Source organism: Bos grunniens, chromosome 18 (assembly GCF_055505025.1).
Source record: "Bos grunniens cultivar Pamir isolate PY7600 chromosome 18, Bosgru_T2T1.0, whole genome shotgun sequence".
NCBI classification, from domain to species: Eukaryota; Metazoa; Chordata; class Mammalia; order Artiodactyla; family Bovidae; genus Bos; species Bos grunniens.
The window spans coordinates 8,614,891-8,641,087 of NC_141182.1; the positions used below are offsets into that span (position 1 = coordinate 8,614,891).

The 26,197-nt window shown below is 44.5% G+C and overlaps 1 non-coding gene across 1 annotated transcript; it reads left to right on the forward strand.

Moving 5' to 3' along the window:
- Window positions 1–1,385: 1,385 nt before the first annotated feature.
- Window positions 1,386–1,516, forward strand: LOC147352994 (small nucleolar RNA SNORA70). Its single transcript, XR_015146775.1, has one exon. It is a non-coding gene; the product is annotated as a small nucleolar RNA SNORA70 (small nucleolar RNA).
- Window positions 1,517–26,197: the final 24,681 nt, after the last annotated feature.

Below are 26,197 nucleotides of genomic sequence, written 5' to 3' on the forward strand. Positions count from 1 at the left end.
GAATAACCACCTCATAAAAGTACATCCAAATGGGTGGTAGGCAAATGAAAAGATGCTTACTCATTATTTGTAAGAGAAAATGCAAATTAAGACCACAAGAAGATACCACTAACACACTGGAGTGGCAAAAATTGGAAAGTCTTAACAGTACTATCAGTTCTTAGCAAGAATGCAGAGCAACTGGTGATTGTGTAATTTGGTAGCAAATTACATTGTAAAGACATCTGACTCTCTACTGATGTTTACCGCTTGCACAGCCTATGAGCAAGCATTCTACTCCTGCATACAGTTGGCCCTCCATAATCCGTGAGTTCCGTATTTGTGGAGTCAACCAACCTCAGATCGTGTACCACGTTTGCAGTCCACACTGGCTGAGCAGGTGGTGACTCCATGAGTGCGGAGGGCGGACTATGAGGCTTAAGCGTCCTGAGAGTGCTGAATCCAGGGCAGATCCTGGAGACAGTCCCCTACGGATACTGTGAGACACCAGTGTGCCTGCTAGAAGCACATCCCTGTGTCCCCTAAGAACATGTACAAGACTGTAGTGCCGTTTCACACCAGGCAAAACCAGAAGGGTCCTGCTGTCCCTCTCCTGTATGTGTTAACCTTGTGCCTACACAATGGAGCACACACAGCAACCTCAAATGACTGAGCTATAAGCAACATGGATGGATCGCACAAGTATAATTTGAGTGAAGGGAGCTAACAACACAAACAGCAAAGAAAAAAAAAAAAAAGGAAAACCACAAACTACTAGGCGGATATACAGGAAAATGTAGGATATTTGAGAGATGGATTAGTATAAGAAGGTGACGCAGAATGGAGCTCAGCACATACATACAACATGGATACATTCAAATGCTTTCTCACACTGTGAGAAAAGTGTGAGAAAAGTGAAATGCAGAAACGTGCACTCAGTGACACCATTTGTACACATTTTAAAAAACGCAAACAATATTACATGTTGCGTGGAACAGACATACAGAGAGGCGGAAGTACAAAACGACTGAAAGGGACATCTGAAAGTCAAGACACAGACTGAGTCGATGGGGAGGCAGTGACCAAGACAGGGAAAGGCAGTGCTAACTCTGTTGTATGTTTCTTTTTTAAACACTGGAAGTGTTGGTCTGGCCGGTACAAATGTAAAAGCAGGCCTGCCTACAGAGAACTTATACCGATCCTTCTCCAACTCCTCCTAAAGACTGAAAAGGAAGGAACACTCCCAAAGACATTCTATGAAGCCACTATCGCCCTGATACCAAAACCAAAGACTCCACCAAAAGAGAAAACTACAGGATAGTCATTTTCTTGACTACAGATCCAACCAATCTCAACCAAGTATTAGCAAACTGAAGCCAACCATACACAGGAAAGGCCATAAGCCACGGCAGCCAGTGTAGCCGACTGTACTCTTTTCTCCATGGGGCCCAGTGTGCGATGGCTGCACACGGCAGCCTCAGAAGGGTATGCAGCCTGATGGCCTGCTCCAGTTGCCCTAAGGGGCCTGGAGACAGCCCTTTCCAGTGGATATGCATGACTGGCATGCTGTCCCCAGGCTAGACTCAAGACAGGTGTTCACAGTGCCTTTGGAAAGCCCCAGGGCACACTGGCCAGGGTCCACATTGCCCAGTTCATCATGTCCATCTGCACCAAGCTACCATCTGCAACAAGGTACCTGTGATTAAGGCCCTCCATGGGGGGCCAAGTTCAAGTTCCCTGGTCTCCAGAAGAGCCACATCTCCAAGAACTGGGGATTTACTAAGTTTAATGTGGATGAATTTGAAAACATTGTGCAGAAAAGCGGCTCATCCCAGACGGCAGTGAGGTCACATCCCATCCCTCATCATGCCCTCAGAACAAATGGTGGGCCCTGCACCCACTCATGAGAGCCTTGGGCCTGTCCCCTCCTTACTCATGCCCACCTGTATAAACCCTACTTTCCTGCCAAAAAAAGTCATACACTATGACCAACTTGGATTCATCCCAGGGTCACAAGGATGGTTCAACATATGTAAACCAATGTGATAAACTACATCGACCAAAGCCCGTGATTCTCTCCATAGATGCAGAAAAAGCACTTGATAAAATTCATCCATTCACAATAAAACCCTTACAATGGTGGGTACAGAGGGAACATATCTCGACACAAGAAAAGCTATTTATGACAAAACCATATGCAATAGACTCAACCTTGAGAAGCTGAAAGCCTTCTGGCTAAAATCTGGACCAAGACATGGATGCCCACTCTCACCACTTCTCGTCAACACACTACTGGAAATCCTACCCACAGTAATCAGAGAAAAAAAAGAAGTAAAAGTTATTAAAATTGGTAGGAAAAGAGTAAAATCGTCATAATATGCAGACAACATCATACTATAGATAGAAAATGCTGAAGATTCCATACAAAAAAATACTAGAACTGATGAATGAATTCAGCAAGGTAGTAGAATATAAGAATAACATACAAAAAATAATTGCATTTCTTTACACTAAAAACGAAATATCATAAAGGGAAGGTAAACAAACAATCCTTTTTAAAATCTCATCAAAACAAAACACAAACTTAGGAGTAAATCTCACCAAGGAGGTGAAAGACGAATATGCTGAGAAGCACAAAACGTTAATGAAGGATATTAAAGGGTTCCCAAAATGGAAAGAGCCCATGCTCTTGGATTGTAACAATATTTTTTAAATGACAATACTACCCACATCAATCTATAGATTTAATACTAGCCCCGTCAAATTACCCATAACTTTTTTCACAGAACTAGAACAAATACGCCTTCTGTTTATATGGACCGTCACAGCCCCGGAATGGCCCGAGTAATCCTGAGGAAGAACAACAAAGCGGGAGGGATAACCCTACCGGACTTCAGACGATACTCCAAACCTACAGTAATCAGAGCAGTGCAATACGACAGAAAAGCAGACAAATGAATCAACGGAAGAGAACAGAAAGCTCAGGAAAACCCACACACCTACAGTCAATCCATCTTCCACAAAGGAGGCAGAGTTTAAAATGAGAAAAAGTCAGTTCAGGAAGTGGTGCTGGGAAAGCTGGACATGTAAATTGGTGAAGTTGGAACACAACCTTTCACATTGCACAAAAATCAACTCAAAATGGCTTAGAGACTTAGAAACCTATGATAGGACACCATCAAACTCCTAGAAGAGATCACAGGCAAAACATTATGTCATATAAATCATACCAGTGTTTTCTTAGGTCAGTCTCCCAAGGCAATAGAAATAAAAATAAACAAATGGGACCTAATCAAATTTGCAAGCTTTTTCACAGCAAAAGAAAAATACAAACAAAACGAGAAGACAATCTATGGAACAGGAGGAAATATTTGAAAATGATGTGACCCACAAGGGCTTAATCTCCACGATACACAAACAGCTCACACAACAACACAAAAATAAACAACTCAGTAGAAAAACAGGCTGAAGACTTAAATAGACATTTCTCCAAAGAAGATATATAGGCGGCCAACAAGCACACAAAAAGATGCCCAACACCACTAGTTATTTAGAGAAATGCAAATCAAAGCGACTCTGAGGCAACACCTCACAGCAGTCAGTAAGGCCATTGTTTCATATTCCACAAAAACCACTGGAGAGGGTGTAGAGTAAAGGGAAACCTCTTCCAGCGTTGTTGGGAATGTAAACAGGTGCTGCTATTATGGACAGCAGTATGGACGTTTCTCAAAAAACTATAATAGAGTTGCCATTTGATCCAGCAGTCCTACTCCTGGGCATATACCCAGGCGAAACTGTAAATTGAAAAGATACATGTGGCCCTGTGTTCACAGCAGCACTATTTACAACAGCCCAGCCTTGGAAATGGGAACACCAGACCACCTGACCTGCCTCCTGAGAGACCTGCACGCAGGACAAGAGGCAACGGTCAGAACCCGACACGGAACAACGGACCGGTTACAAATCGGGAAAGGAGCACATCAAGGCTGTATATTGTCACCTTGCTTATTTAACTTATATGCAGAGTACATCATGGGAAATACTGAGCTGGATGAAGCACAAGCTGGAATCAAGATTTCCAGGACAAATATCAATAACCTCAGATATGCAGAAAACATCACCCTAATGGCAGAAAGCAAAGAGGAACTAAAGAGCATCTCGATGAAGGTGAAAGAAGAGCATGAAAAAGCTAGCTTAAAACTCAGCATTCAGAAAACTAAGACCATGGCATCTGGTCCCATCACTTCATGGCAAATAAAAGGAGAAAAAGTGAAAATAGTGACAGACTTTATTTTCTTGGGCTCCAAAATCACTATGGACAGTGAGTGCAGCCATGAAACTAAAAGACACTTGATCCTTGGAAGAAAAGTCATGACAAACCTAGACAGTATGTTAAAAAGCAGAGACATCACTTTGCCGACAAAGGTCTATACAGTCAAAAGTGGAAGTGAAAGTGAAGTCGTGTCCAGCTGTTTGCGATCCTGTGGACTGCAGCCCACCAGGCTCCTCCGTCCATGGGATTCTCCGGGCAAGAATACTGGAGTGGGCTGCCATTTCCTCCTCCAGGGGATCTTCTTGACCCAGGGATCAAACCCAGGTCTCCTGCATTGCAGGCAGACGCTTTAACCTCTGAGCCTTTTCCAGTAGTCATGTATGGATGTTAGAGTTGGACCATAAAAAAGGCTGAGTGACACAAAGTTGATGCTTTCAAACTCTGGTGCTGGAGAAGACTCTTGAGAGTCCCTTGGACAGCAAGGAGATCAAACCAGTCAGTCCTAAAGGAAATCAACCCTAAATATTCATTGGAAGGACTGATGCCGAAGTGCCAATACTTTGGCACTGGCTCATTGGAAAAGACCTGGATGCTGGGAAAGACTGATGGCAGGAGGAGGAGGAGTTGAAAGAGGATGAGATGGTTGGATGGAATCACTGACTCAATAGACAAGGAGTTTGAACCAACTCTGGGTTATAGTGAAGGACAGGGAAGCCTGGCATGTTGCAGTCCATGGGGTTGCAAAGAGTCAGACATGACTCTTGGAGAAACCTAAATGTCCATCAACAGAAGATGGATAAATTAGATGTGGTACATGTATACAAGGGCTTCCCTGGTGGCTCAGACAGTAAAGCATCTGCCTGCAATGTGGGAAACCTGGGTTCAATTCCCGGATCGGGAAGATCCCCTGGAGAAGGAAATGGCAATCCACTCCAGTACTCTTGCCTGGAAAATTCCATGGATGGAGGAGCCTGGTAGGCTACAGTCCATGGGATCGCAAAAAGTTGGACACGACTGAGCAACTTCACTGGTTCATGTATACAGTGGAATATTACTTATCCATTAAAATGATAAATAATGCCATTTATAGCAACATGGATGCAACTATAAATTATTATACTAAGTGAAATAAGTTGAAGAGAAAGACAGATACCATATGACATCACTTACATGTGGAATCAAAAACAATACAAATGAACACAGCTATGAAACAGAAAGACTTGTGGTTGCCAAGCAGGAGGGAGGGTGAGGAGGGATGGTGTTGACATTAGGGGTTAGTAGATGCACATTATTACATATGGGATGGCCAGACAACCAGATCCTACTGTGTAGTACAGGGGACTATGTTCAATATCGTGGGATAAAACTGTGCTGAAAAGAATATACATGTGTGTGTATATTTGAGCCACTTTACTGGATAGCAGAAATTGATACATTATAAATCAACTACACTTGCATAAGAATAAACTACAATAAAAAATAAACCTTGGAAAGCATAAACACAGGTGTGAGGGAAACAGATTACCACCCACTGTCAAGGTCTACACATGATGCTAAAATTAGTTAAAGTTTGAGGAGGGCAGGCTATTTGCAGTCTCAAAATACCTTCTTCTAGGAAATATAATTGTACAAAGAAAATCAAGAGCTTTACAGTGGATGAACCTAGCAGATATCATCACACCAAAAATGATCAGTGTCACCACCGTGACATCACATACCTGAGAAGGTACCTCGTTTCTGTGAAAGTGTTAGTCGCTCAGTCACGTCCGACTCTTTGTGACCCCATGGACTGTTGCCTGCCAGGCTCCTCTGTCCATGGGATTCTCCAGGCAAGAATACAGGAGTGGATAGCCACTCCCTTCTCCAGGGGATCAAACCCAGGTCTCCTGCATTGCAGGTGGATTCTTTACTGTAGGAGCCACCAACTTCAAACAAATCATCAGACAAACCCTTGAAATGCAAGATGTTCTACAAAGCAAATGACCAGCAGTCTTCAAAAGTGTTCAGGTCATACACGGCGGGGTGGCGGGGGGTTGGGGGGTGGGGAGCGGTGGCAGTGGCACTGAAGCAAAGCCACGGATTGGAGGAAACTGGAAGCCATAGCAGCTGCATGTTGTGTGGGATCCTGGACTGGGTCTTGGACGAGAAGGAGGACATGGTGGACAAGCCAGTGAAAACCAAATAAAATCTGCACGTTACTCACATGGCTTCAATGCCCCGTCTTAGCTTTGACAGCTGGACTGTGGTTGGGCAGGATGGTAACCCTGGGGACTCTGGGTGGTCCAGGGTATGGAACTTGCCGAACTCTTACTGCAACTTTTCTGTAAGCTTAAAATGTCAACATAAAAAATGAAAAGGGAAAAGCATTGGTGCTAGAGAACAAAGAGAAAAAAACCAAAGATGGCGAATTCCACGAAGATTTTGTCACAGGCCAGAGCAAACATCTCACCACAGGTGTTTTCTAAGAACACAAGGATTGTTTTGTATTTCAATCTAAAACAAGGGGTCAAAGAAGATTCACAAGTTCAAAGTTGGTAGTAATAATAAAATCACAATGTAAACATGAATTGATATAACCTAAATGGATTTACCTCCATGGAGTAAGGTAAGAGAGTATGTGGGGAAAATAGTCAAATCTTTCTCTTTGAAGATAATTGCTAACATCGAAAAAACCAAGAACTTATAGTATAAATGCAGGTTTTTCTTTTGTGTTAGAACTGTGGGAGTTAATAATCAAAAGGAACAACTGCTGACCTTGGGGAGCAGGGGTCAAGGGGCAGGGCGTGGTGCCCAGGAGACAGCTGGGTTTTTTTTTGGTAATAATGCTAGTAGCTCTTCAGTTCAGTTCAGTTCAGTCACTCAGTCATGTCCGACTCTTTGCAACCCCATGAATCGCAGCAAGCCAGGCCTCCCTGTCCATCACCAACTCCCAGAGTTCACTCAGACTCACGTCCATCGAGTCAGTGATGCCATCCAGCCATCTCATCCTCTGTCGTCCCCTTCTCCTCCTGCCCCCAACCCCTCCCAGCATCAGGGTTTTTTCCAATGAGTCAACTCTTCGCATGAGGTGGCCAAAGTACTGGAGTTTCAGCTTTAGCATCATTCCTTCCAAAGAACACCCAGGGCTGATCTCCTTCAGAATGGACTGGTTGGATCTCCTTGCAGTCCAAGGGACTCTCAAGAGTCTTCTCCAGCACCACATTTCAAAAGCATCAATTCTTCAGTGCTCAGCCTTCTTCACAGTCCAACTCTGACATCCATACATGACCACAGGAAAAACCATAGCCTTGACTAGACGAACCTTTGTTGGCAAAGTAATGTCTCTGCTTTTGAATATGCTATCTAGGTTGGTCATAACTTTTCTTCCAAGGAGTATTTAGTAGCTCTTTAAACTCTGTGTATATATAATTAATAAAAACTGAAAATGCAGAACGTGAGTACGTGATACACTGATGAGGAACATATGACTTATTCGAGGACACTGGCTGTGAAGGTGATGAGAGGGGTGGGTGGGGAGCTGGGGTGGGTGAAGGGAGCGCTTCTGAAGATGTGCTTGTGCTGCTGATGGAGATGACATAGTGGAGAAGGGAAGCAGGGAAAGGGTGAGTGCAGGAGGGAAGCCATGGGCGCTGGTAAGGGGCCGAGATGAGAAGATTTCCTGTGTAGTTTCTTCTACACAAGAGACAAAGCAAGGCCATCGGCTGACCCTGGGGAGGGTTAGGGCTTCCCAGGCGCTGCTAGTGGTGAAGAACCCACCTGCCAGCGCAGGAGACCTAAGAGATGCGGGCTTGATCCCTGAGCAGGGACGATCGCCTGGAGGAGGACATGGCAACCCACTCCAGTGTTGCTGCCTGGACACTCCTGTGGGCAGAGGAGCCTGGCGGGCCACAGTCCATGGGGTCACACAGAGTCGGACACGCCTGAGCGACTTAGCGTGCACACACAGGGAGGGTGGAGGTGTGACACAATCATCTTAAGAGAAGGAGAAAAGAATTTCTTAGTGAAATACAGTAGGATTGCATGGTTTTACATGTTTCTATAACGTATGTGTTATTGTGTTTTTAGGACTTTCTCACTGGTATTCTTTGATTTTTTGGGGGGTCAGGTTTTGTGCTGGTTTCATAAAAATTACTCGGAAGCCTTCTTTCCCAGGGCGATGGCACATTCTGAATAGAACTGGAGGCAACTGCTACTTACCTACAACACACAACAAAGACACCGTTTGTGAAGCTTCTGGGGCCTAAGAATTTTCTCATTTTCTTCTAGGATAAAACAATTTATTATCTCTTATGGGCTACTTTTCTATAATAGCTATTATGTATGTGCATATCTAATATATATATTGATGACATAAGAGCCTTAAAATAATTACACGCAGGTACTTACTCTTTCCATCATCACTCAGTCTTCTACTTCATACACTCCTGCCACATCTCCTTATCTTTAGTTTATACCTGTTAGGTTTTATTTGTCAAGTTTACCTTCCACACTTTCCTGGTTTAGTTTAGATAATGGATTATCTACTTCCCTGATTCTGTGTTTGTGCTTTTCCCACAAAACAACCTACTCTTGCATTTATTTGATATTTGGGTTGACCAATTCGGCCATTTCTGTGTTTATCACTTATCTCCAGTGACTCAGTCTTTCCTTAGCCTCCCGTTCTTTTTATAATTGCTTGTGTTTGGTTAGGTGATTTCTGTTATTTCACTTTTGTGTGCTAACGCACATGGAACTGTACACAGCTAGGCCGCCTGGGCTCGTGGGCGTCACTCTTCTGAAACACCCTTCAAGAAAAGACACCTGGCAGGTACCTAGGATTCAGGCCAGCAGTCAGTTGCTTCTTGACAGGATGGGAGAAAGTGGACACAGCTGTGCGGCCGGGACACAGGATTAGTAGCATCCAGAGAACTTAGTGCCCCAGTCCATCACAGTAACACTGCTGGCCTCGCCCTTGGGAGTCCCCCATTGAGAGCTTCCAGACAACCAGATGCTGCTGTACACACAGAGGTGGAAAGGCACTTCCATTCCAGATGAGCTGCACACAGAAATTTTAACCCTCAAGGAATATAATGCTAATCTATCTAGCAAGCAGAAAAGCAAGAGAACTGACTCCAGTGCATATGAAATAACACTGAAATTACAAAAAAGTTTTAAAAAAGAGAGTCCTATTGGATACACACATTTTAAAAAGATCAACCTTCCTTAAACCCAATCAAGATGCAGAAATGAAAGGACCAGGAGAGAAATCTCTGGAACTCTGAGTTGAAAAGTCTTGAAACAATTTTTTTAGACCTTAGTAAGTGGGAAGTTCCAGAATGGGTACAGTTAAGGAAAGGATTAACGTATGTGAAGATTGTGTTTGGAGAATTTGCTTTAATATAGCAAGATAAAATAAATATTAAAATGGTAAAAAAAAAAAAAAAGTAAAATGAGAAGTTCCAATGTAAGAGAGATAAGAAAGGAGAAATAAGGGAGGTAATGTTCCAATGTAAGGAGAGATAAGAAGCCTTAAGTGAACAATGCAAAGAAATAGAGGAAAACAATAGAATGGGAAAGAACTCTTCAAGAAAATGAGAGATACCAAGGGAACGTTCCATGCAAAGCTGGGCATAATAAAGGACAGAAACAGCATGGACCTACAGAAGCAGAAGATACTAAGAGGAGGTGGCAAGAGTACACAGAAGAATTGCACAGAAAAGGTCTTCATGACCCAGATAACCACAATGTGATCACTCACCTAGAGCCAGACATCCTGGAAGGCAAAGTAAGTGGGCCTTAGGAAGCATCAGTACGAACAAAGCTAGTGGAGGTGATGGAATTCCAGTTGAGCTATTTCAAATCCTAAAAGATGAGGCTGTTAAAGTGATGCACTCAGATGCACTCAGATGCCAGCAAAGTTGGAAAAAGCAGTGGCCACAGGACTGAAAAAGGTCAGTTTTCATTCCAATCCCAAAGAAAGGCAATGCCAAAGAATGTTCAAACTACCGCACAATTGTGTGTATTTCACATGGTACCAAGGTAATGCTCAAAATCCTTCAAGCTAGGCTTCAACAGTACGTGAACTGAGAACTTCCAGATATACAAGCTGGATTTAGAACAGGCAGAGGAACCAGAGATCAAATTGCAACATCCGCTGGTTCATAGAAAAAGCAAGGGAATTCCAGAAAAACATCTACTTCTGCTTAATTGACTATGCTAAAGTCTTTGACTGTGTGGATCACAACAACTGGAAAATTCTTAAAGAGATGGGAATACCAGACCACCTGACCTGCCTTATGAGAAGCAGGTCAAAAAGAAACAGTTAGAACCGGGCATGAAACAACAGACTAGTTCAAAATTGGGAAAGGAATATGTCAAGTTTGTATATTGTCACCCTTCTGATTTACTTATATGCAGAGGACATCATGCAAAATGCCAGGCTGGAAGAAGCACAAGCTGGAATCAAGATTGGTGGGAGAAATATCAGCAACCTCAGATATGCAGATGACACCACCCTAATGGCAGAAAGCAAAGAGGAATTAAACAGCCTCTTGATGAAGGTGAAAGAGGAGAGTAAAAAAGCTGGCTTGAAACTCAGCATTCAAAAAACTAAGATCATGGCATATGGTTCCATCACTTCACGGCAAACAGATGGGGAAAAAATGGAAACAGTGATAGACTTTATTTTCTTGGGCTCCAAAATCACTGCAGACGGTAACTGCAGCCATGAAATTAAAACACGCTTGCCCCTTGGAAGAAAAGCTACAACAAACATAGACAGAGTATTAAAAATCAGACATCACTTTGCTGACAAAGGTCCATACAGTCAAAGCTATAGTTTTTCCAGTAGTCATGTATAGATGTGAAAGTTGGACCATAAAGAAGGCTGAACGCCAAAGGATTGATGCTTTTGAACTGTGGTGTTGCAGAAGACTCTTGAGAGTCCCTTGGACTGCAAGGAGATCAAACCTGTCAATCCTAAAGGAAATCAACCCTCAGTATTCATTGGAAGGACTGATGCTGAAGTTAGAGCTCCAATACTTTGGTCACCTGATATAAAGAGCCAACTCACTGAAAAAGACCCTGATGCTGGGAAAGATTGAGGGAGGAGGAGAAGGGGGTGAAAGAGGACGAGATGGTTGGATGGCATCATCAACTCAATGGACATGAGTTTGAGCAAACTCAGAGAGATAGTGAAGGATAGGGAAGTCTGGTGTGCTGCCATCCATGGGGTTGCAAAGAGTCATATACGGCTGACTGAACAACAAGAAATCATGGCTGAGAATTTTCTAGCACTGCAGAGACAAGCATCCTCCAACTATAAACACAGCAGTGTAGAGACCCACATACATGCATATTCTACTGAAGTGGGAGAATATCAGGATAAAGAGAAAACTGTAAAAGAAGAGAAGACAGATTATCTACAGGCGACTGACACTCCACAGAAGTGCTTCTATGTACAGCGAGAGCAGCCTCAAGAGTAAGGGATACCTTCAAAATGCCTTGCACACACAGCTGTAGGTCTAGGTATTTTATATCCTAATAGCTGCTTTTTAAGACAGAGGGAAGAATGGAAGTATTTTCAAACATCCAAAGACAGATTTAAAGAATGATCATAGTAAGCAAGAAAGAATGCAATACAAAAGCAATGGTAAGAAAAATTAGTTATATATATATATATATATAAACAAAACAGAAAGAATCATGGACTTGGAATAGAAAACAAAACTAAAATTTTTGGTAACAATTCAGACTCAAAAGAAAGCCAGGAAATAGTTATCACAAAATTCTAAAAGGGAAGAGGGAGTCTTGATTGGGAGGGGTACGCAGCATGAACAATGCTTTATTTCTAGACTTGCTGATGATTCCATGGCTGCTTGCTTTATAGTTATTCACTAAACTATATATATGTTTATGTACTTATCTGAATGTTTCTTCTATATAGATATGCAGTACTACAGACTGAACTATATAACAGCTATAAATGATTTGGGATTCAGGACAGGAGGACAGGCCTCCAATTATATCGAAGCATTAGTGGAAACAGTGAATTTTTTACCCCAACCAGATCACAGTCATTATACATGTGAAAGCCACAGAAGTTGTTTTCTTTCAGGTGGAGAGAAGATGAAAAGAGGTGATTCGTGGTACAGTGTTAAGACTTTGACGTACTTTTGTTTTGTTTGCTTTAGTCTTAACAGAAAAGGAAGCTGGTCTCCTTGCGGAAAAACAAACATTTAAGGCAGGTAACCACTGACTCTTCTCCGTGACTCACTCAGTACACGGAATCAGTTACCAAGGACTGTCCATTTACCTCTACTCCTTGTGCAAAGACAGTCATTGTTTTACTTCTCTGCACCTTGGCCAGTGGTCAGAATAACCTTTACCAGGGCTTTCCCCCCCTCCAAAGTCAGAGTTCATTCAACCCATTATCCCAGGGCATGTCCATGATTGTTTGTTAAGGTTGTTAAGCTGGGGAAAAAAATTTCAGACCAAAGTAGTCTGAGCCCAGTTTTTGTTAAAAATAAAGAACCAAAGAAGCACATTTGTGATTACCAATGGATGTTTTTGTAGCACTGGAGTCTCTCACTGGAATCACTGCATCAGTGGTAACAGCCACTAGACTGACCTCCCGAGGAGCCGTCCTTTGCACAATAGAGATCTTCTACAAACATCAGAGGTAACACACGCTCATCCTCCCGTGCTAAAATCCACAGTCCTCACCCTGTAAGTTTTCAGCATAACGGGGGTGCTGTTTTGGCTCAGATAACGGCACAGTATAGGGCAGGGCTTGTTTCGGTCATGGCTGGATCCAGGCGCTCTCCCAGTGGCTCTGTTTCCCTCTTTCTCCACACGATGGCAGAAGGACCACTAGCGACTGAAGACACTCATCACTCTCTCCACCGATCCACCAGAAAAGAAACTTTCTCTTTACCAAGAGCACCAAACAACTCCCATGGACACCGCCCACTAACCTGACCTGGGTCTTGTGCCTGGAGGTGGTGGTGCCAGGGGAGGAAGTCAGCATTACCAGCTGGAGTCACATGCCCATCCCTGGGGGTGTAACCCATGTTTCCCTGGGTCTTCTGGCAGGAGCAGGGGGAAGTGGGTAACAGATTTATTTGAGATGATTCTTATACCATACATTTTACCCACTTGTACGATTCACTGTTTTTTTAGCCCCTTTGGAGTTGAGTAACCATCACTATTACCAATTCTGGAACATTTCCATCACCCCAAAGAGCCACTCCTGCTCCTCATCTGTCTCCACTCATTCCACCCCAGGCCACCAGCAGTCTGCTTTCCATCCAGGCCGCCCTCTCCCTCACTGCTGTGTCTACTGTGAGCACAGGACCTCTGTATTTGGATGAGAACCGGAAGGCGACATAGACCCATGGAAAACCAGACTGGATTAAGAAACAGGATCACCGGGCAATGCAGCTGCTGTTTCAGTGTTTCACGATAAAGCTCCCCTTAACTGGCAGCCATAGCTTTCTAGACTGCTGCTGTCCATGGAGTAAATGATTGAGAGCTCATCTTTGCTTAAAACAGATCCTGGCTCTTCTGGGAAGATCCCCGCAGACGATCGGGTCTGTCCCATGCTCCCTGCAGTCTCCCCTCCAGGCGGCACATCCCCCATGGCTGTTGTCCCGTCTGTTCTCCAGGAGAGCGAAGAGGAGCTGTATTCCTCCTGCCACCAGCTGCGGAGGCGGCAAGAAGAACTGAACAACCAGCTCTTTCTGTATGACACCCACCAGAACCTGCGCAGCGCCAACCGTGATGCCCTGGTGAGAGAATTCAACGTCAACGAGAACCAGCTGCAGCTGTACCAGGAGAAATGCAACCGTAGGTGGGTCACAGCCTGCAGCCACTGTGAGGTCAGGCCTGGGCCAGGGCGGAGGGCAAGGCTCCCCCCTCAGAAAGCCTGAGCCCTGACCCCTCTTCTCTTGGCTCCATCAATTATTTACAGTAAGAGCTTAGGTGGTACTAGTGGTAAAGAACCTGCCTGCCAGTGCTGGACACATGAGATGCAGGTTCGATCCCTGGGTTGGGAAGATCCCCTGGAGGAGGACCCAGCAACCCACTTCTTGCCTCAAGAATCCCAAGGACAGAGAAGCCTGATGGGCTACAGTCCACAGGGTCACAAAGAGTCAGACACCACTGAAGCAACTGAGCACCCACACAGGCTGAGGAGTCTGCACCTTCCCTGGGCTGAACTGTCCTCACGAGAAGGACACGTCCATGTTAAGAGTGAAAATAAGCAATCACCATTACTCTTTAAGGAGCCCTTCTCACCCTCCCAAGCACGGACTAGTCCAGGGGTCCTATTGACCAGAATCTCCCCACCTCCAACAAGGGGTGCTCTGAGTTGTGCTACCGACACATAAGGACAGACGGCCAGGTATGCCAGAGTCCTGCTCCACCAAAACTATCTGCAAGAAAATGTCAGTAGTGATCTCCCTGGGAGATGGCGTGGAGATGCCTTCCCCACGTTATTCCCATTTCATCTTGGCGACACCTGCACAGTAGCAGTGACCCCAGGACATGAACAGTGAGGAGACAGATTTGCAGAAGTTACCCATCTTGCCAGGGACCCACTTCTCTGACTCTGTCCTGTACCCTCCAGCCCTGAATATTCTGCAACTGTGAGCACAGGGAAATGTGGGATTCAGCTTGTGGCCCAAATCCTAGGCTAATGGATGACAGTGAAATCTGTCTTATTTCAGGTTAAGCGAAGAGAGTCAGCAACAGCAAGTTTACTCATAGAAGCTGGGTCCATGTGTAAGGGTGTCGTGTGTGTGTGTGTTTGCATGGAGGAGCGTGTGCTCTGTTCAGACCCTGGGAACGTGCTCACGTGTGAGGTCGTCACTCCTCCAGCCTGTCACCGAGATGACATATGTGGAGACCCAAGTAGCATGAGTTGGGGTAACCTTTTCATCTTGGACACTTTCTTAACTTACAGTCTCTAAAGAGGATCCCAAAATGTGCTCACACGAGGCCTCTCACGTTCCAAACCTCCCTGAATAAATGCAGTGAAACTCGATCAGTGACCTTCTGTGCACGAGCTGTAAAGTGAGCAGGATTCCTTCTCTGGCCTCTAAAGACCCAGGTAACTGATTTCTACAGAAGATGAGCTGGGTCTGTCAGGAACTAACTCATTAGATTCTGAAAAGGATCTGAACTAAAAGGTAAATGATCTCACACTGAAGGCCTCGGACTTCACCAGGCCTGGAGAGGAGACCCAGTCCTGCCCCAGCTCAGAGCACCTGAACTCCCTCCGGCAGCTGGACCTGCCTGCAGCTGCACATGAGGGGTGGGGCGGGGCCATCCATTAGGACAGGGACTCGCTGGGTGAGTGGGGTCAAGGGTGGCAATCTGGGGGCTCTCTGACTTACAAGCCTCTCAGAGAGCAGAGCCCCGTGAAGGCTTGGCTAGCTTCTTACCCACCCTGGCCTGTCCACTCCCTGGTCTGCACAGCCATGGGGCCGCGGGCTCACTCACTGCTCACACGGGGTGAGACAGGGTGAGCTCCCTGGATGTCTCAGTTTCCTGGAGCAGTGAGCTAAGCTTTAGGGAATGACAGAAAATCTCAGGTGCAGCCACTCCCGAAGGGGCAGAGCCACCGAGGACAAGATGATACTCGTCTACATCCTGGGATGCTATTTACTGACTGATGATGTGATTTACAGTGTGATGCTTTAGTAAGGCTCTTTCAAAGCGAAAATGTGAGGTTGGGGGTGGTCAGCAGAGGCACAACATAGTCAGAATGAATTGAGAACTGATGTAGGAGAGAAGAGGTTTAACTATGGGAAAAAATTGACTGCCCTGGGGAGGAACCAACTAGCAGTCAGCCTGGTGGCTTTACTTGGATGGAACTGGGTCCTAGGAATGCATTCTGCCCTCCCCTTATTATCTTGGGCTTAAAGTGCCTGTATCATTAGAAGAGTCCATTGAAGCCAGCCAAGCTCTGTGTGATCAGAAGACCCCCCTCCTTCCATTCCACACAAGTTTATCAAGTACTTCCACACACCAAACTCTATCCCAAGTGCCTTCCTGGATCATAGTCTTGTCGCGGTGAAGGGGCTTGTGTAACCCCAGTGAAGCTATGAGCCATGCCATGCAGGGTCACCCAAGATGGATGGGTCACAGTGAAGAGTTCTGACAAAAGGTGGTCTACTGGAGGAGGGAACAGCAAACCACTCCAGTATTCTTGACACAATAACCCTATGAACAGTATAAAAAGGCAAAAAGATACGACTCTGAAAGATGTGTCCCCCAGGTTGGAAGGTGTCCAGGGTGCTACCGGGGAAGTATGAAAGTCAAAGTGGTCATCACTCAGTCGTGCCCAGCTCCTTGTGACCCCATAGATAGCCCACCAGGCTCCTCTGTCCATGGAGTTCTCCAGGCAAGAATACTGGAGTGGGTAGCCATTCCCTGCTCCAGGGGATCTTCCCAACCCAGGGATGGAATCCAGGTCTCCTGCATTGCAGTTGCATTTTCTTTTTTTTTTTTTACTGTCTCAGCCACCGGGAAAGCAGTGGGCAATTACTAATAGCTCCAGAAAGAATGAAGCCGCTGGGCCAAAGCGAAAACAATGTCCAGTTGTGGATACGTGTGGTGGTGAAAATAATGTCCAATGCTATAAAGAACAATTGTGGAAAGCACCAAAATCGCAACTAGCTATTGAACAACCATTGAAAGGAGAATGCTGGAACCCACCAAAAACAGATACCCACCTCTGAAGACAAAGAAGAAGCTGCATCGAGACAGTAGCAGGGGCACAATCACAATAATATCAAATCCCGATCACATCCCGCTGCGGGGGGTGACCCACAGACTGAAGGACAGTAATACCAAAGAAGTTCTCCCACTGTTGTGAAGGTCCTGAGCCCCATGTCAGGCTTCCCAGCCTGGGGATTCGACAAAGGGACTAGGAATCCCCAGGGAATCAGACCATGAAGTCCAGTGGGATGTGACTGCAGGACTTCCACAGGACTGGGGGAAAGACAGACTCCAGTCTTGGAGGCCACAAACAAAATGTTGCATGCACCGAGACCCAGAGGAAAGGAGCAGTGACCCCACAGGAGACCGACCCCAAACCACATGCCAGTGTAGGAGGGCCTCCTGTGGAGGCGTGGGTCAGCAGGGGTTCACCACAGGGACAGGGGCGCTGGCAGCAGCAGTCCTGGAAGGTTCCCCTTGGAGGTGCCATTATCCCTACAATAGACCCAGCAGACCCCAGGGCTGGGTCACCTCAGGCCAAACAACTAACAGGGAGGGAACCCCACCTATCAGTATATAACTGGATTAAAGCTTTACTGAGCAAGGCCCTGCCCACTAGAGCATGACCCAGTTTTTCTCACCTCCAGTCCCTCCCATTAGGAAGCTTACACAAGCCTCTTAGCCTCCTCCATCTGAGGGCAGACAGAATAAGCAAGAAGAATCACAATCCCACAGCAGCTAGAACAAAAATCACATTACAGAAAGTTAATCAGCATGATGGCAGTATTTGCCATCACTTCATGGCAAATAGATTGGGAAACAATGGAAATAGTGACAGGCTTTATTTTTTTGGGCTCCAAAACCACTGTGGACAGTGACTGCAGCCATGAAATTAAAACACGCTTACTCCATGGAAGGAAAGCTATGACAAACCTAGACAGCATATTAAAAAGCAGAGACATTACTTTGCTGACAAAGGTACATCTAGTCAAAGCTCTGGTTTTTCCAGTGGTCATGTATGGATGTGAGAGTTGGACTATAAAGAAAGCTGAGTGCCAAAGAATTGATGCTTTTGAACTGTGGTGATGGAGAAGACCCTTGAGAGTCCCTTGGACTGCAAGGAGATCCAACCAGTCCATCCTAAAGGAAATCAGTCCTGAATATTCATTGGAAGGACTGATGCTAAAGCTGAAGCTCCAATATTTTGGCCACCTGATGCAAAGAACTGACTCATTTGAAAAGACCCTGATGCTGGGAAAGATTGAAGGCAGGAGGAGTAGGTGATGACAGAGGATGAGATGGTTGGATGGCATTACTGGCTCAATGGACATAAGTAAGCTCTGGGAGTTGGTGATGGACAGGGAAGCCTGGCATGCTGCAGTCCATGGGGTTGCAAAGAGTCGGACACGACTGAGCAACTGGACTGGACTGAATCAGCATGAAAAAGCAGAGAGTTATGTCTCAGATGAAGGGACAAGATAAAACCCCAGAAAATCAACTAAAAGAAGTGGAGAAAGGCAACCTTCCAGAAAAAGAATTCAAAATAATGGTAGTAAATATGACCTAGGATCTTGGGAAAACAATGGAGAAGATGCAAGAAATGTTTACCAAAGACTTAGAAGAACTAAAGAACAAACAAACAGAGATAAATAATACCCTAGAAGGAATCAATAGGATAACTGAGGCAGAAGAACTGATACATAACCTGAAGGACAGGATGGCAGAAATCCCTACCAAAGAACAGAATATAGAAAAAAAAAATGAAAAGAAATGAAGACAGATTAAGAGACCTCTAGGACAACATTAAACACACCAGCATTCGTGATATACGGGTCCCAAAGTAGAAGAGAGAGAAAGGACCTGATAAAGTATTTGAAGAGATAATAGCTGAAAACTTCCCCAACATGTGAAAGGACTATAGTCAACCAAGTCCCGGAGGCACATGGAGTCCCAGGCAGGGTAAACCCAAGGAGGAATACACTGAGACACATAGTAATCAAACTGACAAAAATTAAAGACAGATAAAATATTAAAAGCAACAAGGGAAAAACAACAAACAACATACAAGGGAAGTCTCATCAGGTTATCAGCTGACTTCTTAACAGAAACTCTATGAACCAGAAGGGAATGGCACCATATATTTAAGTCATGAAAGAGAAGCACCTACAACCAAGACTTCTTTACCCAGCAAGACTCTCATTCAGATTTGATGGAGAAATCAAAAGCTTTTCAGACAAGCAAAAGCTAAGAGAATTCAGCACCACCAAACCAGCTTTACAACAAATGCTAAGGGAACTTCTCTAGGCGGGAAACACAAGCGAAGCAAAAGCCCTACAGAAAACAAACCCAAAACAACTAAGTAAATGGTAATAGGATCATGAAAGTGAAAGTGAAAGTCACTCGGTCATGTCCACCTCTTTGCAACCCCATCGACTATACAGTCCATGGAATTCTCTAGGCCAGAATACTGGAGTGGGTAGTCTTTCCCTTTTCCAGGGGATCTTCCCAACTCAGGGATCAAACCCAGGTCTCCTGCATTGCAGGCAGATTCTTTACCAACTGAGCTATGAGGGAAGCCCTAATAGGATTATATATATTGATAATTACCTTAAATGTAAATAGGTTAAATGCACCAACCAAAAGACCTTGACTGGCTGGGCAGATGAAAACATACGCACATATGTACTTTCACTTATCATTTTACTCTGCTTGATTCCCTCCCCCCCAAATTGTATGTAATTATTTTATACTGCAGCCCATGGGGTTGCGACCGAGCGACTTCACTTTCACTTTTCACTTTCATGCATTGGAGAAGGAAATGGCAACCCGCTCCAGCGTTCTTGCCTGGAGAATCTCAGGGATGGCGGAGCCTGGTGGGCTGCCGTCTATGGGGTCACGCAGAGTTGGACACGACTGAAGCGACTTAGCAGCAGCAGCAGCAGCATTTTATATTGTTAGGTTAATCATGTTCCCATGATGGCTTGCAATTGTAATTATCATTTATTTTTTGTCTGGCTATCAATCGTGAAAACTGATAAACATCTTTTACCATTGTGATTATGTAACTATTTTTCACTTAATAGCATTGTATCATGATTGCCAACAACAAAAAAATAGAATTATCAACAAAACTAACATTTAATAGAAAATCCTGTCATCACTTTAAAATCCAGATCATATCAGAATTATCTTGGAATTTTTTGAAAAATAGCAAATGCTTTTTTTTCTCCAGAGCTCCAAATGTGTTTCTAATGAGCAGCCATGTTTAAAAACAACTGGACTATATGAGCATCTTTTACTTTTATCTGGTTATTTTCACTTTTTCTATTTCATATTCAGTGCTCCCATTTCATTTAGCTTATGTTCTCCAATTTCTCCATCTCTTTTTTTTGATGTTCCTTCTCAAGCCTTTATCAAGCATAGTAGAAAAACTTTTGTATACATCTGCTGCTGCTGCTGCTAAGTCACTTCAGTCGTGTCCGACTCTGTGCGACCCCATAGACGGCAGCCCACCAGGCTCCCCCGTCCCTGGGATTCTCCAGGCAAGAACACTGGAGTGGGTTACCATTTCCTTCTCCAATGCATGAAAGTGAAAAGTGATATGTATAATATATACATATATTTTAGAAAACTTATGGATTTTTGCCTAACTAGAAATTTTATGACATTTTGATTACACTTGTTTGACTTAGCATGAATAGAATGCTAGATTTCTAACTAAAAAAAACAGATAAGCAACAAAGGTTTACTGTATAGCACCAGGAACTGCAGTCAATATTTGGTAATAGCCTATAGTGGGAAACAGTCTGAAACTAATGCATGTGTGTGTGGATACCTGAATCACTTTGCTGTGCACCTGAAGCACTGTAAGTCAACTCTCCTTCAGTAAAATATATGTATTAAGAAAAATAAGACAATACTGCACAGACACCTGGAATGTCAGGTCCATGAATCAATGTAAACTGGAAGTGGTCAAGCAGGAGATGGCAAGAGTCAAAATCGACTTAGGAATCAGTGAGCTACAATGGACTGGAACGGGCAAATTTAATTCAGACAACCATTATATCTATTACCATGGGCAAGAATCCCTGAGAAGAAATAGTCAACAAGAGTCCAAAATGCAGTACTTGAGTGCAATCTCAAAAATGACAGAATTATATTGGTTCGTTTCCAAGGCAAGCCATTCAACATCACAGTAATCCAAGTCTATGCCCCAACCAGTAATGCTAAAGAAGTTGAAATTGACTAGTTCTTCATAGAACCACAAGATCTTCAAGGACCTACAAGATCATCTAGAACTAACACCAAAAATGATGTCCTTTTCATTATAGTGGATTGGAATTCAAAAAGTAGGACGTCAAGAGATACCTGCAGTAACAGGCAAGTTTGGCCTTGGACTAAAAAATGAATCAGGTCGTTTATTTTTCTGGAATTGAGCTGCAGGAGTTGCTTGTATATTTTTGAGATTAGTTGTTTGTCAGTTGCTTCATTTGCTGTTATTTTCTCCCATTCTGAAGGCTGTCTTTTCACCTTGCTTGTAGTTTCTTTTGTTGTGCAGAAGCTTTTAATTTTAATTAGATCCCATTTGTTTATTTTTGCTTTTATTTCCAATATTCTGGGAGGTGGGTCATAGAGGATCCTGCTGTGATTTATGTTGGAGAGTGTCTTGCCTATGTTCTCCTCTAAGATGAAATGAATCGCCAGTCCAGGTTCGATGCAGGATACAGGATGCTCGGATCTGGTGCACTGGGATGACCCAGAGGGATGGTATGGGGAGGGAGGTGGGAAGGGGGTTCAGGATTGGGAACACGTGTACACCCATGGCGGATTCATGTTGATGTATGGCAAAACCAATACAATATTGTAAAGTAATTAGCCTCTAATTAAAATAAATAAATTTAAATTTAAAAAAATGAATCAGGGCAAAGGCTAACGGAGTTTTGCCAAGAGAATGCACTGGTTATAGCAAATACTCTCTTCCCACAACACAAGAGATGACTCTATACACGGACATCACCAGATGGTCAATACCAAAATCAGGTTGATTATTAGTCTTTGTAGCTCAAGATGGAGAAGCTTTATCAGTTCAGTTGCTCAGTTGTGTCCGACTCTTTGTGACCCCATGGACTGCAGCATGCCAGGCCTCCCTGTCCATCACCAACTCCTGAAGTTTACTCAAACTCATGTCCATTTAGTCAGTGATGCCATCCAACCATCTCATCCTCTGTCGTCCCCTTCTCCTCTCACCTTCAATCTTTCCCAGCAGCACAGTCTTTTCAGATGAGTCAGTTCTTTGCATCAGGTAGCCAAAGTATTGGAGTTTCAGCTTCAGCATCAGTCCTTCCAATGAATATTCAGGACTGATTTCCTTTTGGATGGACTGCTTTGATCTCCTTGCAGTCCAAGGAGCTCTCAAGAGTATTTACAACACCACAGTACAAAAGCATCAATTCTTAGGTGCTCAGCTTTCTTTATGGTCCAACTTGCACGTGCTGGAGCGGGGAGCAGTGGCTGTGTGGCACTGGCGAGGCCGTGAGGTGATACCCCACGTCCAAGAACAAAGGAGAAGCCCCAGAAAGACGGTAGGAGAGGCAAATTTGCATTTAGAATCAAACCCCATTTCTGCCAGAGGTGCTCAGAGGGCTCAAACAAACCTGTGTGCAGGACCCAGGGACCCCACAGAGACTGAGACAGACTGTGTTTGGGTGTCTCCTGAGGAGGTATAAGTCGGCAGTGGACTGCTGCGGGGCAGGGGCTCTGGGTGCAGCAGTCTTGGGTATGGCATAAGCCCTCTTGGAGGAGGTTGCCATTAACCCACCACAGAACTGCCAGAATTTATGCAGGACTAGGAAATAGACTCTTGGAGGGCGCAAACAGAACCCTGTGCACCAGGACCCGGGAGAAAGGAGCAGTGACCCCACAAGAGACTGTCCCGGACCTGCCTGTGGGTGTCCAGGTGTCTCCGGTGGAGGCGTGGGTCGGTGGTGGCCTGCTGCAGGGTTGGGGGCACTGAGTGTAGCAGTGCATGCCTGGGATCTTTTGAGGGAGGTCGCCATTATCTTCATTACCTCCACCATAGTTTGAAGTGAAGTGAAGTGGCTCAGTTGTGTCCGACTCTTTGCGACCCCATGGACTGTAGCCTACCAGGCTCCATCCATGGGATTTTCCAGGCAAGAATACTGGAGTGGGTTGCCATTTCCTTCTCCAGGGGATCTTCCCGACCAAGGGATTGAACCCGGATCTCCCGTATTGCAGGCAGATGCTTTACCTTCTGAGCCACCAGTTAGCCCCAGGTAAATAGCAGGGAGGGAACACAGCCCCACTCATCAACAGAAAATTGGACTAAATATTTACTGAGACTGGTTCCAAATAGGAAAAGGAGTATGTCAAGGCTGTATATTGTCACCCTGCTTATTTAACTTACATGCAGAGTACATCATGAGAAACCCTGGGCTGGAAGAAGCACAAGCTGGAATTAAGATTGCTGGGAGAAATATCAATAACCTCAGATACACAGATAACACCACCCTTATGGCAGAAAGTGAAGAGGAACTATAAAGCCTCTTGATGAAAGTGAAAGAGGAGAGTGAAAAAGTTGGCTTAAAGCTCAACATTCAGAAAACGAAGATCATGGCATCTGGTCCCATCACTTTATGGGAAATAGATGGGGAAACAGTGGAAACAGTGTCAGACTTTATTTTGGGGGGCTCCAAAATCACTGCAGATGGTGGTTGCAGCCATGAAATTAAAAGTCGCTTACTCCTTGGAAGGAAAGTTATGACCAACCTAGTTAGCATATTGAAAAGCAGAGACATTACTTTGCCAACAAAGGTCCATCTAGTCAAGGCTATGGTTTTTCCTGTGGTCATGTATGGATGTGAGAGTTGGACTGTGAGGAAAGCTGAGCGCCGAAGAATTGATGCTTTTGAACTGTGGTGTTGGAGAAGACTCTTGAGAATCCCTTGGACTGCAAGGAGATCCAACCAGTCCATTCTGAAGGAGATCAGCCCTGGGATTTCTTTGGAAGGAATGATGCTAAAGCTGAAACTCCAGTACTTTGGCCACCTCATGCGAAGAGTTGACTCATTGGAAAAGACTCTGATGCTGGGAGGGATTGGGGGCAGGAAGAGAAAGGGACGAAAGAGGATGAGATGGCTGGATGGCATCACCGACTCGATGGACATAAGTTTGAGTGAACTCCGGGAGTTGGTGATGGACAGATGGCCTGGAGTGCTGCGATTCATGGGGTCGCAAAGAGTCGGACACGACTGAGAGACTGAACTGCACTGAACTGAGCATGGCCCCATCCCATCAGAACAAGACCCAGTTTCCCCCTCAGTCAGTCTCTCCCATCAGGAAGCTTCCATAAGGCTCTTATCCTTCTCCACGAGAGGGAAGACAGACTTAAAACTACAACCACAGAAAACTAACCAAACTGATCCCATGAACCACAGCCTTGTCTAATGCAATGAATCTGTGAGCCATGCCGTGTAGGGCCACCCAAGGTGGATGGGTCATGGTGGAGAGTTCTGACAAAATGTGGCCCACTGGAGAAGGGAATGGCAAACCACTTCAGTATTGTTGCCTTTGCCTTGAAAACCCCACGAACAGTATGAACAGTATGAGAAGTTCTATACAGTCAGCAAAAACAAGACCTGGAGCTGACTGTGGCTCAGATCATCAGCTCCTTACTGCAAGATTCAGGCTTAAATTGAAGAAAGCAAGGAAAAACCACTAGGCCATTCAGATATAACCTAAATCAAATCCCTTATGATTATACAATGGAGGTGATGAATAGATTCAAGGGCTTAGATGTGATAGAGTGGGTGGAGATTTGTAACACTGTATAGGAGGCACTGACCAAAACCATCCCCCGAAAAAGAAATGCAAGAAGGCAAAGTGGTTGTCTGAGGAAGCTTTGCAAAGCTGAGGAAAGAAAAGAAGTGAAAAGTAGAGGAGGAAGGAAAAGATAAACCCAACTGAATGCAGAATTCTAGAGAATATCAAGAAGCAGTAAGAAAGCCTTATTCAATGAGCAATGCAAAGAAACAGAGGAAAACAGTAGAATGGGAAAGACAAGAGATCTCCTCAAGAAAATTGGAGATATCAAGGGAAAATTTCATGCAAGAATGGGCACAATAAAGGACAGAAACAGTAAGGACCTAATAGAGGCAGAAGAGATTAAAATGAGGTGGCAAGAATACACAGAATCGTACAAAAAAGGTTTTAATGACCCAAATGATCACAATGGTATGGTCACTCACTGAGAGCCGGACATCCTGGAGTGTGAAGTCGAGTGGGCCTTAGGAAGCATCACTATGAACAAAGCTAGCGGAGGTGATGGAATTCCAGCTGAGCTATTTCAAATCCTAAAAGATGATGCTGTTAAAGTGCTGCACTCAGTATGTCAACAAATTTGGAAAACTCAGCAGTGGCTATAGGATTGGAAAAAGTCAGTTTTCATTCCGATCTGAAAGAAAGGAAGTGCCAAAGAATGTTTAAACTACTGGACAATTGTGTTCATTTCCCATGCTAGTAAGGTTCTGCTCAAAATCATGATGCAATGGTATTAAATAATAGTTGCTGCTGCTGCTAAGTCACTTGAGTCATGTCCGACTCTGTGCAACCCCATAGACAGCAGCCCACCAGGTTTCCCCGTCCCTGGGATTCTCCAGGCAAGAACACTGGAGTGGGTTGCCATTTCCTTCTCCAATGCATGAAAGTGAAAAGTGAAAGTGAAGTCACTCAGTCGTGTCCGACTCTGTGTGACCCCATGGACTGCCGCCTACCAGGCTCCTCCATCCATGGGATTCTCCAGGCAAGAGTACTGGAGTGGGGTGCCATTGCCTTCTCCAAATAATAGTTACATAATTACAATCGTAAAAGATGTCTGTTTTCACAATCAATAGCCAGACTAAAAAAAAAAAAAAAAGATAATTACAATTGCAAGCCATAATCCAAACATGACTAACCTAAAAAATAATTACATTTAATTTGGGGGTTAAATAGAGTGACGTGCTAAGTCGAAGTGCGTACTTGCACACGTTTTCATCTGCCCAGTCTATTGATATCCATAATTATCTTAAATGTAAATGGATTAAATGCACCAACCAAAAGACACAGACAGATCTCAGAACCCATTTGCCAAGAAACATCTTACAGGACTAGTTACAACAGAGTACATTTAAGGACAAGAGGCTCTATTAAGAAGGTGACATAATCTAATAATTTCTATGCTTTATG